Source organism: Salarias fasciatus, chromosome 19, assembly GCF_902148845.1.
Source record: "Salarias fasciatus chromosome 19, fSalaFa1.1, whole genome shotgun sequence".
Lineage (NCBI taxonomy): Eukaryota > Metazoa > Chordata > Actinopteri > Blenniiformes > Blenniidae > Salarias > Salarias fasciatus.
The window spans coordinates 23747044-23763118 of NC_043763.1; the positions used below are offsets into that span (position 1 = coordinate 23747044).

Below are 16075 nucleotides of genomic sequence, written 5' to 3' on the forward strand. Positions count from 1 at the left end.
CAAGAAATCCCCGGAGGTCTCCAGAGCTTTAAATGTCAAAAGAAAACCCCGAAAAGACACCTTCAACCCGAACTCGACCCAAACATCACGGTGAAGCTAAACTCTGATCAAGTTCTGATTGACTCCAGCGTCCGGGCTTCTCAATTCACATGAAAGAAGGAATGAAAGATGAATGGATGGAATCAAAAATACTTGAACGGACCCCAAAAAAAGACTCCTTGCATCTTTGTCAGGGGCTCATGATGAATAGAAAAGGCTTTTCAGTCGTTCCTGTGTTTAATTTCAAGAGGATAAAAACGTCTCTCGGCCTCGAGGACAAACTGAGTTTGTTCTTCCTGCTGATGGTTTGTTTTTCCAGTGAAATTTGGTTTTAGAAGTTCACAAATTAGAGATGTGTGTGTGTGAGCGTATGTGTGTGTGTGTGTGTGTATGGCTTGTTATTTCTAACTCTTGATGTTAGTTTACTGGTGAAGGAAGTCAGTGGGAATGCTACAGAGGAGGAGACGAGGCAGGACGAAGCAACAGCTTTTTCTCCAGATGAAGATGTTCGGATGTTTGCTACGAGGTGAAACGAACGGAGACGTTTCTTCAATCTGTTTACAAAAGACTCAAGAGAACACGGGAAGGTGGCAGTGGCGCTGGAACTGTTTTCTTCATGCGACATGTTACCCAAGAGAGGGAATGGAAACTCTTCCTCTCCAGTTTACAGCCTGCAGGAGATCCACAGGCGACGGCCCAAACGTGAATCAGTGGAGTCGTCGGTCTTCCTCCGGGGTTAAAGTGATCTGTCAGGAGGTAAAAAGTGCACATCCGCAGGCACAGACACAGTCGTTTCTTACTTTTCCACATTTTGATGTTTACCATGGAGTGCTGGAGGGGCGACGTCACAGTAGGCTGGCCAATATAAACACAATGTCAGAGTATTTACCTGAGACTCCAATATCAGTGACTACTCGTCTACAGAAGTTGAAAGCAAAGATTAATTTGATCTTTTCTTTCAAATTTATTGAGATCTGTTAGGAACAACTTTTCCATGATCGTTTAACTAATTTCAAGACTATTAGACTGATGAATCTGACTAAATTAATGTTAATGCTAATGCTGCTTAATTAACACAAACAGGTGCATCGTGATAAATTCAACCAAACAGTTTCTTGTACCTCTAAGAGCTAACAGCAATCCGTCCTGTTCTGAAAAATTAGATATCAGAAAAGAAAATATGCACACATAATTTTTGCAGCGATTGAAATTACACCCGCAGATGCTCTGAGGACTGGGTTTAATGCCACTTTCCGACTAAAGTCGGGGGTTCAAAACACTGAAAAACAGCTGGTTGCTGTCACTGCAGTATGCTTTAGAGGGCGGGAGTGGAGCTGAGGAAGAGTGAAAAGCAACTGCAGCTCCGATCTGGTTAAGCCGCTTCGTGCCACCAGGTGGTGTCGTGAGTCACATAGAAGCTCACTGTAAATCCAACAAAAAAAGAAGAAACGTGTTTTCAACACGGGACGTCGCACTTCATTGTTAGACATGTTTCATAAAGCATAACATATCTGTTCAAGACACTTTACAAAGATTTCTTAATAACCGCCAAAAAATAGATCTTTACGCAAAACAGCATCTGTTCGAAAAAGTTTCCTACTTGGTGTAAAATTTAGTTTAACTTCTGCTGCTTAGCTTTTGGTTACTCTTTCATTAAAACGCAGTATTAACATAAAGCGACATCTAGTGGTGAAAGGAAAGTATGCTTTGATGTACAGGCGATATCCTATAATGATCGGTCAAACAACTGGAAAGCCGACTCATCATCTGGATAATACGATGCATGTTTTTACACATCTGCGCTGTGAGTTTTACTCTTTAGAAAACAGTTAAAACTGTTTAACATAATAGCTCAGTGCGTTCACATGTTACTTCAAACAACTCAAAAAAACGCAGTGTGACTCATAGCGTAGAAAATACGGTAGTTGGTAGTTTTCTGTCAGATAAACACAAAATGACGAGTAAACTGCTCAAAGCTCCGAGATCTGGGCAGACAAGTGGCGTTATTGACTTTCTACAACTCTTCCACTCAGACATGGAATCAGTAATTAGCAGCGAAGATGTGAATGACAGCAGAAAGGCTGAGAGGAAGTGGTTTCATTCACATTCAGCGCTCATTCAGCTCCTGACGCTGGAGCAGCTGGAGCCTCTTCACCTCGCAGGGACGAGCCTCCTCGTCGACACTTTGGCCCGCTCCGTCGAGCTCAGAAGAGCCGTTAAATATCGTTAATGACGCACAGCCAAGTGCTTCTTCTGTCTCCCGGTGGCAATTGGCGCTTCCAGCTGCAGGAGGGTACAGTGTGCCGACGCTTCCTGTCTGAGGGCCTCTGAGATACTGTAGCTTGAAACACACACGCGAGTGGCGGATTCTCTTTTTCTCTGGCAGATGACGAGAAAAAAGCCAGAAATGACTCAGAATGCTCAGTTAGAATTTTATTAGATCAACAAAAATGGACACTAATGTTCAGATGACTCTGAAACTAAAACTTTTGGATTTTGGACTAAAAGCAAATAAGATTTTTGAAGAAATTAATTTCAGCTTGTTGCTCTGCTAAAGCGAAATATCATTTCTTTTAAACCATATACAATTTTCAGAAATAAAATGCTAATACTATAATGTCACTGTGGCTGAATTCTCAACTTGTAATGTATTTTTTTATTGAAATTTAACCTCGTTTGAAGTTCTTTGTTGGGTCGCTCCTGCAGCACTCTGTCTCCTTTCCAAAAGCATTCAAGTGGTTGCAAAGCGACATAAAGACGACTTCTGACTGGGAAAATGTACAATTATACTGAGCTGATGGCAAGATCGGAGTCGATCGAACTCCTATGTGAATCCAATTCCAAATCCTCACACCAAGCGCACTAAATTTCGACCAAATAGGTCGAGTTGGATGATTTTTATCGAAGCTGTGGGTGTAAAGACGTCTCCTCTGCAGCCCTGCAGTGTGGCTGTCTGGAGATAAATGTGTGTGTGGAGAGGTGTGTTTGTGTGTATGTGTGTGTACACAGTTTGTGCACGTGTTTTATTATTGCACAAGGATTTTTTCTCACCTCTACCTTTCCTCAGTTTAGAGAAAAATGTTTGTTTTGTCCTCGGTGTGGACTTGCAGGCTCACCCTCATTGGACAAGATCATGTCCAGTTCCTTTCACATCATGACTGAAATCTCAACACAGGAAAACACACTCATGAAGTCTCACGAAGGCCGCATTTCTATCTGAAGAATTGTGTAAGGAACATGAGCCTGCCAGTCATTACTGAGGGCACAACATCAACAACACAGGTTGACTTTACCCATCAGGAGCGCAAAATCCACAGAGGTGGAGATAAAAAAAGACATTTACAAGTCCTTGTGTACGTACGCATACACACACAAACACACACACACACACACACACACACACACACTTGCCCCACATGCAGCGCTTATGGCCCTGTGGGACACTCCTTTGTAATCTAAAACATTTGTTTTTCACCAGCCTGGTTGAAAGTTTGAAGGTTAAAAAGCTTTTGTGTTTGGCTTCCAGCTGTTACAAAAACATTTCTCTTTTGTTTGAAAATGAAAGAAAACGCACACACAAAAGACTTTTACATTTTTTTTTTAAATTGGAGTTGTGGAACTGGATATACCATAATTCCTGGACTATCAGTTGAAACTTTTGTTGTTTTGCTGCTCATGTAACTTATGACAAGAAGCGACTATGAAAGACACTGTAGATACCATCACTGACCACTAGATGTCACTGTATGACAACAGAAGACTGCTACAGTACCACAGAGAAAAAACATCAATCATGATGGAATGTTCAATTCAATTCAAATATGGATCAGGAAATGGAACGAGAGCGGCAGAAAGAGTTCAGAGTGTGTGAGAAGCATAAGGGAGAAAAACCGTTACCGTGATGAAGAAAACAAAGCAGGGGGTTGAAAACAAGGTGGAACAAATTCACACAATGTTCTGGAAGACTGGGACAATCAGTGCTACAGACACACCTGGACATGGAAACTCAAATGTGACATTTATAATTTTTTATTTTTTTTTTAACGATTCTTTTTTTCCCTTCTAGTCCAGAAAATACGGTAATGTGAGCTCGACTCTAATCTCACAGATGGTAAAACCAGTTTAAATCAGGTTAAATCATCCAAAAGCTCCAGATGTTTACAGGTGTTGAAAATACGTGACTTCTTGCTTCTGTATGCACCACAACTATAAATTCCATCACACGTGATTCAGGGAAGCAGAAAGTTGAGTTTCCTATTTTTTCATATAAAGTTGAATCTATATCTGGAAGGCACAACTTGAAGGACTTGTTTTGTATGTGTTCGAGGCAGAAAGCAGTGTGTGAAAAGCTGTTTAACCTGCAGATTTCAGGAGAGGGTGAAGCATGCAGGAGGAAGAGGAGTGCTGCAGGGAGCACCAGTGGGCCCACAGGAGTTTTCACTCAACGCTTTATGAAATGTGATTTAGGAGAAAAATGATGACTAAAAAGATAAAAAGATATGAGCAGACGCCAGAGCTTAAGCTTCTTTTTAATAATTTCATTTAATAAGATTTTTATTAGTTTGGAGGAAATGTTTTTTTGGAATTAAAAAGTTTAGGTATAACTAAAACCAAATAACAATTCTGAAAAATTTTCAGGGATTCTGTTACATGCTGTAATATCTATTTTAGATTTTACTGAGACTAGTTGTTGTCATAAGTGCACTAACCAATGTTAGCCTCATGACTCGGTTGAATAAAACTGTTTTTTAACATGAGTAAAGATGAAGAATCTGCAGCGTCTTCACAGGAAGTGAAAATATTGACTGTTTACATGACGGAACGAGATCTGATGCGAACACCGATAAATGATTTAAGTTTATTTGAAAGCGGTAAAAAGCGTTTCAATTAGCTTGTTTGCTGAGATGTATTAGAAAACATCAAAAACGTTAAATATTTAACGTCAACTGAATTTATTGTCCCTAATCTTTTTTTAAACGCTATAAAGAATTCTTTGTTGAGACTGCTAACAGTATGACTGAGCTAGTTTGGCTATCATCAAATCTAAAAATAATCTGAAATTGGAATTGTTAAAACCCTTCAAAATCACTGAACGTTTTTAATATAATTATGTGACTTTTTAATTCCCTGTTTTACCCAACAATTAGTTTGAACATCGATCTGATTTGTGTTGGCGTCATGATGTGACTTCATGATCAGTTTTTAAATTTAAGAGTGAAAAACTGAATTTCAGCAGCTCTGTTCGCAGCACTCCTCTTCTCCTGGCTTCACACTTGGAGGACGTGTTAATAATGACATGAAGTATATTTCCTGCACAGACTGATATATTTTATGCATGTTGTACATAATCTATCACATCTATTCTATTTTTGAAGATAGTAAATGTTTAATGTTGATGACTATTTCCATGCCTGCATGCCTGGTCCAGGTTGTGTTACACATCCAGATGTGATTCTGACAAAGTGCCTGTAACATTTGAAACATATCCATCGCCACAGAGAGGTGATTACAAATTTGCATGAAGCCTTTTATTGTTGTTCCCTGTGAATGCTGCTGTAAGGACTGCATGTGTGGAGGGTTCATTTGTCACGGCCGCGATCGGAGCTGCTCCTAAAGTTCACAAAAAAAGAAACAATTAAATACAAATGAATACAGCTGGTACCGTGCGCTAATTTCAGCCATGACAGTTTTGTTCCTTCAGATTCCATAAGGCTGTTGGCTCAGTAGGGTTTTCTCAAAATCCGTATTTAGAAATGCTGTCTGAATTCACTCAGGTTTGGAAAATAATCAACATTTGGCTTAATGTATGAGCGTTAAATACTTGTTGCCTTGATGTTCAACCTTCTGTCTTCATTATGTCCTTGTTCCTTTGTCACCATCAAATCGATGATTATTGGTTGATTTTTAGTCACTAAACGGATATAAGTTTTCCAGCCATTAGAAGTCACTTTAAAGCAGCAATATGGAACTTTAAGTTTTCGTTGATTGTGGTGGCGCCAGTGGACAAAAGCGGTAGTGTTTTGCCTGAACGAATACTACAGTTCCCATGAGGACTAGCGCGTGGCGTCTTAAGATTCTGCTCCTGGTGGCGTGCTGTCGGACTGAACTCGCCTACATTTGTTTCCAGTGGCTGTGTGAAGGACGGATAGCGACGAGGTAATGAATCTAATCATGGCTAAACAATGTTCTATCATGATGTGACGCATGCCATAAAGCAGTTCGCACATGTGGAGTTTTTTAGTGTGCAGGGTTCCTACCACCCTCCTCACAGCTGCTTAGTCCAAGTGAAAGCAATACTGACGCCTTCAAGACGTGACAGAGGGGTCATCCAACTAGTTGTAAGTCGATGTATCATCACAAAAGATATTAAAATGTTTTATTAAGGTTGAAAAGTTCCTTAGTGTCGCTTTAAGTCTTCATTCAGTTCAGTTGGGCCGATTCGATGGACTCAAAACCTCATTGAACCCATTTGTCTTCCTTCTGCTTTCCTGCTGTGCTGCTGTCATGATTTCTACGGCCACTAGAGGTCACTCTAAATCCAAATTTTAAGGCTGTTTTGAAGCGAATGCAGACTTCTCTGTGGCCGTCCTCACTTATTCCCCGTTAAATTAAATGTGGAGCTCCTGACCCTGCAGCTACGGTCCGAGCCGTGCACGCTGAGCCCCCCCGCCGCACCCAGAGAGCACTTTTTGTACCAAGTTCTGTGGTTGCCAATAAAGAGCCGAAGCCCCCCGTGGTGGTCACGTCTGCCCGCCATCTGCTTCTTCTTCTTTGGGCCGTCGGATGACTTCATCCTGAAAACGAGGATTTCACGGCTAAAAACAAAAACACAGGGAGGAAAATCCCTCCGAGTGGGTCAGAGATCAGAGTGAGTTCAGTTTAATCTTTGGTAGCAGATGTCTTTGATTTAACCTACAAACACAGTTCTCATCTATTAGCTTTTATCCTCTTGTTTACTGCAAATTCTGAATTTAAAATAATGTGTAATGACATCCCCCACACTCAATTATTCATTAATATTGACATTATTTGAGCTTTACCTTGTTTTAATTAAAATATCGTATTTTGCACTTCAAATCTAACCATTTTTCCAACAACCTTAAAGTGATACTTCAACATTTTGGCAAATTGGCCCGTTTAGCGCAATTCATTAGTCATTTCGAACAGTATACTTACTTTTTTGTGAGGGCGAGCTGTTGTTTATTCAGAGTTGAGTCGGGGAAGGTTTTCAGGACGGACACAATGGAAGTGGATGGTATTTTGGTTCCCCCTCGTCAAACTCATCAAATACACAATATAACAACCCCAAAACACTTTGGTGGGCAAATTATAATCCGCACATTCACTACGCTGTGAAGTATTAATGCAAAATTACGAGATTGAGTTGTTTATGCGAAGATTGCTAAGACGGAACTACTTGTCTGGGCGTAGTGATCTCAAAAGAAAAAGTAGTTCCCAGTATTTGCTTCAGTGTCGTAACGCTACAATAGTATTTGTTGGTGTTCCACAGCGTAGTGAATGTGCGGATTATAATTTGCCCACCAAAGTGTTTTGGGGTTGTTGGATTGTGTATTTGATGAGTTTGACGAGGGGGAACCAAAATACCATCCACTTCCATTGTGTCCGTCCCGAAAACCTTCCCCGACTCACCTCTGAATAAACAACAGCTCGCCCTCACAAAAAAAGTAAGTATACTGTTTGAAATGACTAAATAATTGCGCTAAATGGGCCAATTTGCCAAAATGTTGAAGTATCGCTTTAACTATTTAAGATTAGACCTTCAAGAAATGTGGACAAATTGCTCATTTATGGGTGGACATTTGAATTCAGACACACTTTCATTTTACAATTCAGTTCAGTTCGGCATCATTTCTATAGCTTCAATTACGACACTCATTTCAAGACATTTGTATACATTTCTTATGCAATATTCTTTTAACATAAATATCCTCAGATGTCCAAACTGAAACAAAAACAAAATACAAAAATGGCAAGCAAACGTAAAAAAACGAGCACAAAGACAGTAATTAATCACAAGAAACTGGATATAATACACAAGAAAGGGATTATAGAAACTATAAAATCTGCAAGGTGACAAAAAGATTCTGAAAAAGAGACAAAAACGTTAAAAATGTGAATAATATCTCACTATTTTCACATTTTCTGACGCTCCGACGTCACCGTCGCGCGCTCTCTGTCTCCTAGCAACACGTAACATCTGCCTTCGCGAGGACCGATGAGCGTGCGCGTGTGCGCGCGGTTCTGTGCACGCGGAGGTTTCCTCATCAGGTCTCGCGCTCAGAGCAGCACGAGCCGCATCGCGCAGGGAGCCACCGACACTTCCGCCCACCCCAGGCCGAGCGGCAGCGTCTCCGGGACGGCGTGAGGGCGCTGCATGAGCCGCTGCGGAGGAGAGGAGCTCCGGGGAGGAGTCGCGGCAGTTTATCCACCGGTAAGAAGCTTCACGGGGGGTTTCCATTGATAACAACTGGTGCTCGTTTCACACCGAGTATTGGAACCATTTAAAAACAGGGCTTTGTTATTCGATACAAATATATATATAAAAAAAACAGAATTTGTGTAAGTAATAAATGTGAAGCAGCACAGTAATGATGTAGACTGTAAAAAAAGCTCTTATGAGTAAATTTCCAAAATGTTGTGAGCTGTTTCAACCTTAAAATGATTTAATTCCATATTATGACTGTATTTGATTGAAGACCAGTATAAATTTGCTTGTACGTTCATTGATGCTGCTTCCTTTGGGGAATTTAAATTACTATCTGATTGCATATCAAGTTATTTTGGGCTTTTTTTTTTAAATCAGCGTTTTCATCTACTTAGTTCAATGACAACTGCTGCTTGTATCATTTTAAAATAAAACTCAAACTGAGCTGTTAAAAAACAGATTGAAATGTTGTTCAAAGTTAATTGAAGTTTATTTTATGTATTTGAATGCAAAGCCATGCAATATTTGATACCTGTAGTCTCATTATTGCTGTTTCCACATAGTTTTATACATTGATCTGTGTTAAAACTGAAATTCGAATGCAGGTATATACAATTATTTTGATTTGAACACATTTTTACTCCCTTTTATCATTCAGTGCTTTTTGCTGGCTTTGTTTCCTCAAAATATAACTTAAGGTAGGCTGTTTCTGATAGTTTTAGTAGAAAATGTACATTAAAATCAGCTTCCTGAATTTTTATTTGAGTCATATTGGACATAAGTGTGTTGTTTTTGATCACATCAAGTGATTTTTGTCATTTTTAGTGGAATTCCCAACCTTTCTAAGTGGATTTGACGTGCTGATATTGGATTCCTGTGCTGTTGTTGATTCATAGAAGTGATTACAGCAGTTGTTTTAACCTTCACATCCTTATTTTCTAGCTTGTATTTGAATGCAAAGCAATGCTGTGCTGTGGAGGAGAAGCCATCCTCTTCCTGTTATACTGCCACCTGTCTGTGTTCAGCATGCAAATTGTTGACTATAATTAGATATTAAGAGGTCACATTCACTGGGATTTATGTAAGTCTCCTTGTTTTGATGCAAACTAAAACAAGTAGCTCAGTGGAGAGGATACATTTCTCTTTATCTCTGCACTTTTATCTGGAAATAACCACAGAGAATTGTGAGCTTTTAAACCCACGACCTCTTGTGTTTGCTCCGAGTTAATATATTTGCTGCAAAATGAAATATAGGATGCACACACACACACACACACACACACACACACACACACACACACACACACACACACACACACACACACACACTTCCCACGCAGCCTCTCATGCATCCTTGGCCCTACGTTGTCGTTCTGCTGGATGTTAAACACAGTGTGAGTCAACCAGCCAGCTTCCCACTCTGTGTTTGTGATGGATTTATGGCACTTTTAAATAACAACACACACACACACACACACACACACACACACACACACACACACACACACACACACACACACACACACACACACACACACAGAGCTCCTCCTCCTCCTCCTCCTACGGTCTCTTACATTCATGTCTGTAAATACAAAGCATCATGTAACAGTTGGGATCAAACGAGGACGTGAGGCGTTTACAGAGCGAAACACACATTTTCACACATTATTCATTATTTATGGTTCCATTAGTCTTTAATGTCATCTTCACCTTTTCACTCACTCATCAATTTAATAGTTTTTGTTTTACATTAAAACACATTTTTATTACATAATTTTAACACCCCCTCATATCAGCTTTAATTAGTTTTATTGCTCATTTTTTAATATATTTGCCTCAAAATGAGCCATTTTTTTTAAAATAGTTTGTTTTTTTCCCATTTCTTTATGTATTTAATTAGATATTGCTGTTTGTTTTATGTGATTTTTTTTAATTTTTCAAATGATTGAAGTTTTTTTTTCCATTTGAATTTTTGATCATATTTTGAAATAAATATTTACATTCAAACTTTTTTTTTAATTTCTATGACATTTTTGCATTTTTTTCTCGGTTTTGGATTCTTTGAATATTACTTTGTCTTTTGTTAAAATGCCAAGTCTGCATTGTACGTTATTAATAAGTATATTTTCATGATCGTCATATAATGACAGAGAATTAAAACAAAATACATTTTCACATATTTTCTTTTTTTCCCCCAAGATATTCTCTTATTTTGTATGTTCTTTTGTTTATTCCAGTGCCATTTAAGCCTTGTCAAAACATTTTTTCCAGCATATTTTTATTTGTGTGTGTTTTCTGGTCATTTGGCGTCCAGATGCAGACGTCCTGCTGTGTTTGTCCCTCTGAAGCCTTCCTCCTCCTCCTCCTCCTCCTCCTCACAGCTCTGTTCCACTCCTCTTCAGGACTCTGAGTGCCATGTGGACCTCCAGGTGGGTTCTGGTTTAAACTCAGAGGCTCTGAGAGTCCCACAGCTCCATCGGGGGACCGCCAGCGTTAACGGCAGGTGACTCAAACCGAATCAAGCTCTCACTCTTATTCATGTTTTCACACCTGGCGAAGCTCAATTTAACTCCAACAACACCAAGCTGAAGAAAAAAACCAAAAAAACATCGTGTTGACGTTTATATGAGGAAGCCCTCTAGTGGCCGCACAGAGCATCACGCCTCACCTGTCTGTGTTTTTTAGATTATTTTTAGATGTCAAGCACTGAATATAGAGCGTAAAAACTCAAATAATGTATAATAAGTAATAAGTATAATAAAATAATAAGTAAATAATTAGATTTTTATATTTTCACTTTTTCATCTTCCTCCCCACATACATCCAGATGATAGAGCATCTTCCTCCCACTAGCTGCTGTGGATGTGTTGAACTATTGATGAGTGATTGCCGCTGTGTTGCCTCCCGCAGCCTCGTTCCCTCCGAGAGAGACCAAACCATCCAACGACGTCGAAAGTTGCCTACTTCAAGAGGAAATATGCGGAGGAGGAGGATTTACACGCAGGCCTACGTGGATATTTTCAAAAAGTATGAACCGCTTCTCCTCCTCTCCCTTTCTCCTGGATGAACTGAGGAGGATGGAGGCTGAAGCCTTGCTATTCTTCTTCTTCTTTCTCTCCGTTCTGCTCTCCACCTCCTCTCACGATTCTCACTCTATCAGGTCTCGTCCTTCAGCTCCTCGCTCTTTCTCTGCATGTTGACTCTCAGTTAAAGGTTCAGTCGCATGGTTTTTTTCATCAGTTTTTCCACTGAAATGCTTGAAAATACCTTTGAAAGCTTTTAGTTTTAATGATTATTAAAGGTCTGGTTGCATTTGGTAGTTTGATGGCAGCAGAGGGAATAATCTCTGATTTTCTAGACTCTTGGAAGAGCACATGGTGGCCATGAAAAATCTTTAAAAAGCTAGTTTAACATGATTATCTCAATTTTTATAGAACTCTAATGACAAATTAATTACAGTTAGAGTCATTTTTAGGTCATACATACTAGAATTTGTCTGGATTTGGTCTGTTTCATATATGAAATTGATTAAAATGTATTTTCAAATTTAAAAAAATTCATCCCCAATATTTTATTGGAAGGTTAAATGTTTTGGTAAAGTACTATAAAAGCCCCTTCACAAAGATGAAGACTGGAAGTTTATAGAATAGTGAAGCCTGGCTTCATTAGTTTCCTCCAGCTTCCCGAACGTCGCAGATCAGATCCGACGCTCTTTAGAGCAACGTCAGCTCAAAGCGAGCGTCTGTCCTTGTTTCCCTGCAGCACCTGAGACTGCAGGAGGACCGCAGCTGCATCCTGAAGCTGTCTCTGGAGAAGCTGCGCTTCCTGGAGGACCCCGAGGCGTACCTGCGGCGCTCCGTCCTCATCAACAACCTGCTGAGGAAGATCCACCATGAGGAGGAGGAGGAGGAGGAGGAGGAGGATGTAGAGGAGGAGGAAGAGGAGGAGGAGGAGGAGGAGGAGGAGGCGGCTGTCGAAGAGGCGGGGCAGCAGGCGCTGGCGTACCCGGACAGGAAGCGGCTGAAGGTGCTGGTGACGGACTGCAGCCTGCAGGAGCTGCAGCGGTACCGCCTGGCGCCCTGCTGCCCCGCCCCCTCCTGCCTGTACGGGCTGGGCGGCGCCGCCCTCCAGCCCCGCCTGCTCCTCTACGACCTGGACGATCACGGGTGATCCCTCGGACCTCGCCGCCTCTTTGGGACGTCCGGCAGAACGTGAGCGAGCGCTCGCGCAGGGAGGAGGAGGTGGGAGGGGGAATCTAACCCTCAACCTTCTGAAGAACCATCAAGAGGACGACGCCTCCTGGTGGCGGATCCACGACCCTGACGGCTTCTCCTTCTTCTCCTTCCCTCTCAGGACCGACAGAGTCTGAGCTGGTGGAGTGATCCTGGGGGTGCGTTTGTTTTCTGTACGTCAGCAGGAAGTCTCCCCCTCCTGGAGGACTGGAGGTGCTGAGCGCATCCACTTCTTCTTTCTTCTTCTTCTTCTTCTTGCTCAGGATCAGTCTGTTGATGTCAAACTTCTGGAGCGTCTCAGCTTTTTACAGTTTGTGCAGATGTGAGCGAGTTTGTGCTTCTTTGTTTTGACTGTGTTGTTCTTTTTCCGTGCTCCTGTGAGCGTCTTCAGGGATTTTGGAACTGCACCTTTTGACTCCTGTTGGCTTTTCTTCTTCTTCTTCTTTTCTTTTTTCTTGGTGCTCCCGTGGCCGCTCTGATGTGTTCGATGTGAACTCTCCCTGGAAAGTGTGAATTTGTCCAGTTCCAGCCCCCCCCCCCCCCACCCCCCAGACCAAAAGCTTGTGGGAAAATCCATTCTCCAGCTCTTTGCTTCCCCCTGCTGGTGAATCAGTTCCGTTATTTAAACAGGAAGTTTAAAAAAAAGTACCTGAAAGAGAAATTAACTTTAAACCTTATTGATACCAATGAATTCACTGACGCATACTGAACCTTACTTTTGGTTTCGCTGGCGGGGTTTTATTTTTGTGTGTGTGTGTGTGTGTGTGTGTGTGTGTGTGTGTGTGTGGGGGGGGGGGGGTTACTGAAGAATGTACACACACATTACAACTATTGTTATTGTGATACTCTACGGTGGATACGGCAGCTTCATCATCAGGAGGATTTAATTTATTTTTTGAATCTGAAACTTAATTATTTTTCAAAAAATGTATTATTTTTGTGTTTGTTGCTAAAATCAGTCTTTCTTTCCCAGTGTAAAAAAATAAGTTAGATGTTCATCATTTAAATCTAATTTTTGCAGCTTTTTATAACTTCTGTAAGTTTTTTATCTAAATTATGAAAAAAAAACATGTTTAACCTCATTTCATATACAGCATCAAGCATTGTAATTTGACACCAGCCTCATCTATTTGACCATGAATAACTCTCATAATAAGGTGAAATTAACATTCAATTACACAGCATAATTTTAAATCGAGTAGAAAAAATGATCAGTCTTTAATTTGATTTGAGATTCTAAAAAAAGAGATTGTGGAGGTTTAATCATTCACAGCATGAAAATTTAAATTCTTTTCCAGACGTGCGGTCTGAAACATTTTAGCTCCACTCATGCAGTGTCAAGCATTGTGATTTGACACCAGCCTCACCGTGACAGATGACGTGACGAGCTGCACGGGCGTTGTAACATGAGATCTTTTTGGGTGAAAACAATGAAAAAACACCATAATGATCCGTTTTTTTTTTTTCCTTTGCAAAGTAAAAGAGGCGTCACATTTCAGTCGTTCAGACCATTTCACTCGTTACCTGGCCTGTTCTGTTATTTTCCTTCTCTGGTCTTTCATGCGGCCTCAGTTCATGAGTTTGAGCTCTGTCTCCACCCGCTTGAGGACTGACATATGCAGCATCAAGTGCTGTAATTTGACTGTGAGGTGACTTTTAAATTTAAACTGGAATTTGACACCAGCCATATGACTTGAGCCACAGTGAACCTGATCAGGTTTATTCATTGCCAGTGATGTACCGCTAGATATGTTACTAAAACTTAAAAAAAAACAAACCCTGATGCTTTTCAGTCTTGAGGAGACATATTAATCTGATTTTCTGCAATTGTTTAAACAAAACAAAGTTTTTTTAATCATTGATTGCTTGAAAATATTACAATTTCCTCGTCCTGGTCATTTTTGCTAAATTAACTCGAGCTTTGTTTTCATCCATTTTCACTCATTTTCTCATGCTCATGTCATTTGACACCAGCCTCATCTCTGAGGTCATAATGAATTCGGAGGTTCTATCTGTGCAAATATTGCAACGTTACCCACATGGCTGATATTTCTGTGTTAACAAATTAAACAGTGTTAATAAGTCCTGTTTTTCTGCTAATCCCTGGAGAGAAATAAGAGCTTTTGTCAGTCAGTTTCAGCTTCTTGGTCTTTCGAAGCTGAATTTCAGGCAGCTGAAAGCCTTTGAACTGAGTCCTGGTCTGGTTTAACGTGGTTTTCTTATAGTGATGAACCTGCTGTATGCTGACAGTGAACTCTGGTATTGATGATTTGTCCTTTCCCTCGTCTCCGTCTGTGTTTGGAGTGATCCATCTCTGTTCATCTGATAACAATCACGACAATGGAAAACAGCAACCAACATCTATAAAGGGAATCTTGATATTTTAAACCAAGAATTTATATTTTGATGAAAATGAATATTCCATATTTAAGATAAAGTATTTTGAAAAAGAGCCATCAAACTTTTTTCAGGTGATTGATTATCAAATAAACGATGTAATGTGACAGTGTGTCATCTCATCTATCTATTGATCTATCTATCTATAAATTTAACATAGATCCTCATTCAGAGCTGCTTTTCAGTTAAACATGCAGTATGTTCAATAGAGCCAAATGGAAACTGAGGTGATGTTAATGCATGAAATACACTACAAAGCAGGATTAACAGCAACTGGAAATACCAAAAACAGAATATAATCAACGCACCAAACAACATTAGTGTTAAAGGTATACTGGAGGATCCTTGGAACCAATCAGAATTGTGTGGTTTCAACTCGTGATTGGGCAGTCATAATGCCAATCAATGTGGGAACGCGTTTGCGCGATGACATATCATGTCGAGTCGCCGCCTCTGTGTGCGCGCTTGTTTCGAGCCGCGCGTGCGCAGAGCATTGTTTAGGAAGTGACATGCAGTGGGAGCGACCATCGCAGAAGCAGAAGCCGCAGGAGCGGCTTGTTCCTCCCGCGAACACCTCCGAACAGGGGCGGGGTGCTTTGGGAGGTTTGGGAGGTTTCCCGAACGGCCGGTGTGTTCCGGGCCAGTGGGCTCTATTCCGGGCCGGCGGCCACAAGACCCCCCTTGAAACAGAGGAAATGAAGTTTAGCTGTTTGAAATAGAATTTCACACAATCTCTGAATTCAACTGCAATTATGAACAACTTCATGGTTTCATTTTAAGGTCATGGGTCCAGTTATTGGCCAGGCCTTTCTGTGTGCAGTTTGCATGTTCTCTCTCGTTGTGTGTGATTTTCTCAGGGTAATCTGATTTCCTCCCACAGCCCAAAAACATGCAGCTGAGGTTAACTGGTGGTTCTAAACTAATCCTGGGTGTGAGTGTGAGGTTGTCTCTCTGTGATGGA

General features: G+C 40.8%; 2 long non-coding RNA genes across 2 annotated transcripts in view; one reads left to right on the top strand and one right to left on the bottom strand.

Moving 5' to 3' along the window:
* The window catches only part of LOC115406349 (uncharacterized), a 24152-nt gene extending 20328 nt beyond the window's left edge, over positions 1-3824 (bottom strand). The window contains exon 1 of the long non-coding RNA XR_003933527.1: positions 3749-3824. This is a non-coding gene — a long non-coding RNA (uncharacterized LOC115406349). The remainder of the gene's footprint in view (positions 1-3748) is intronic.
* Positions 3825-10921: 7097 nt separating this feature from the next.
* On the top strand, positions 10922-12526 carry LOC115406918 (uncharacterized). Its single transcript, XR_003933579.1, has 3 exons — positions 10922-10988; positions 11396-11512; positions 12248-12526. It is a non-coding gene; the product is annotated as an uncharacterized LOC115406918 (long non-coding RNA).
* The last annotated feature ends 3549 nt before the right edge of the window (positions 12527-16075 follow it).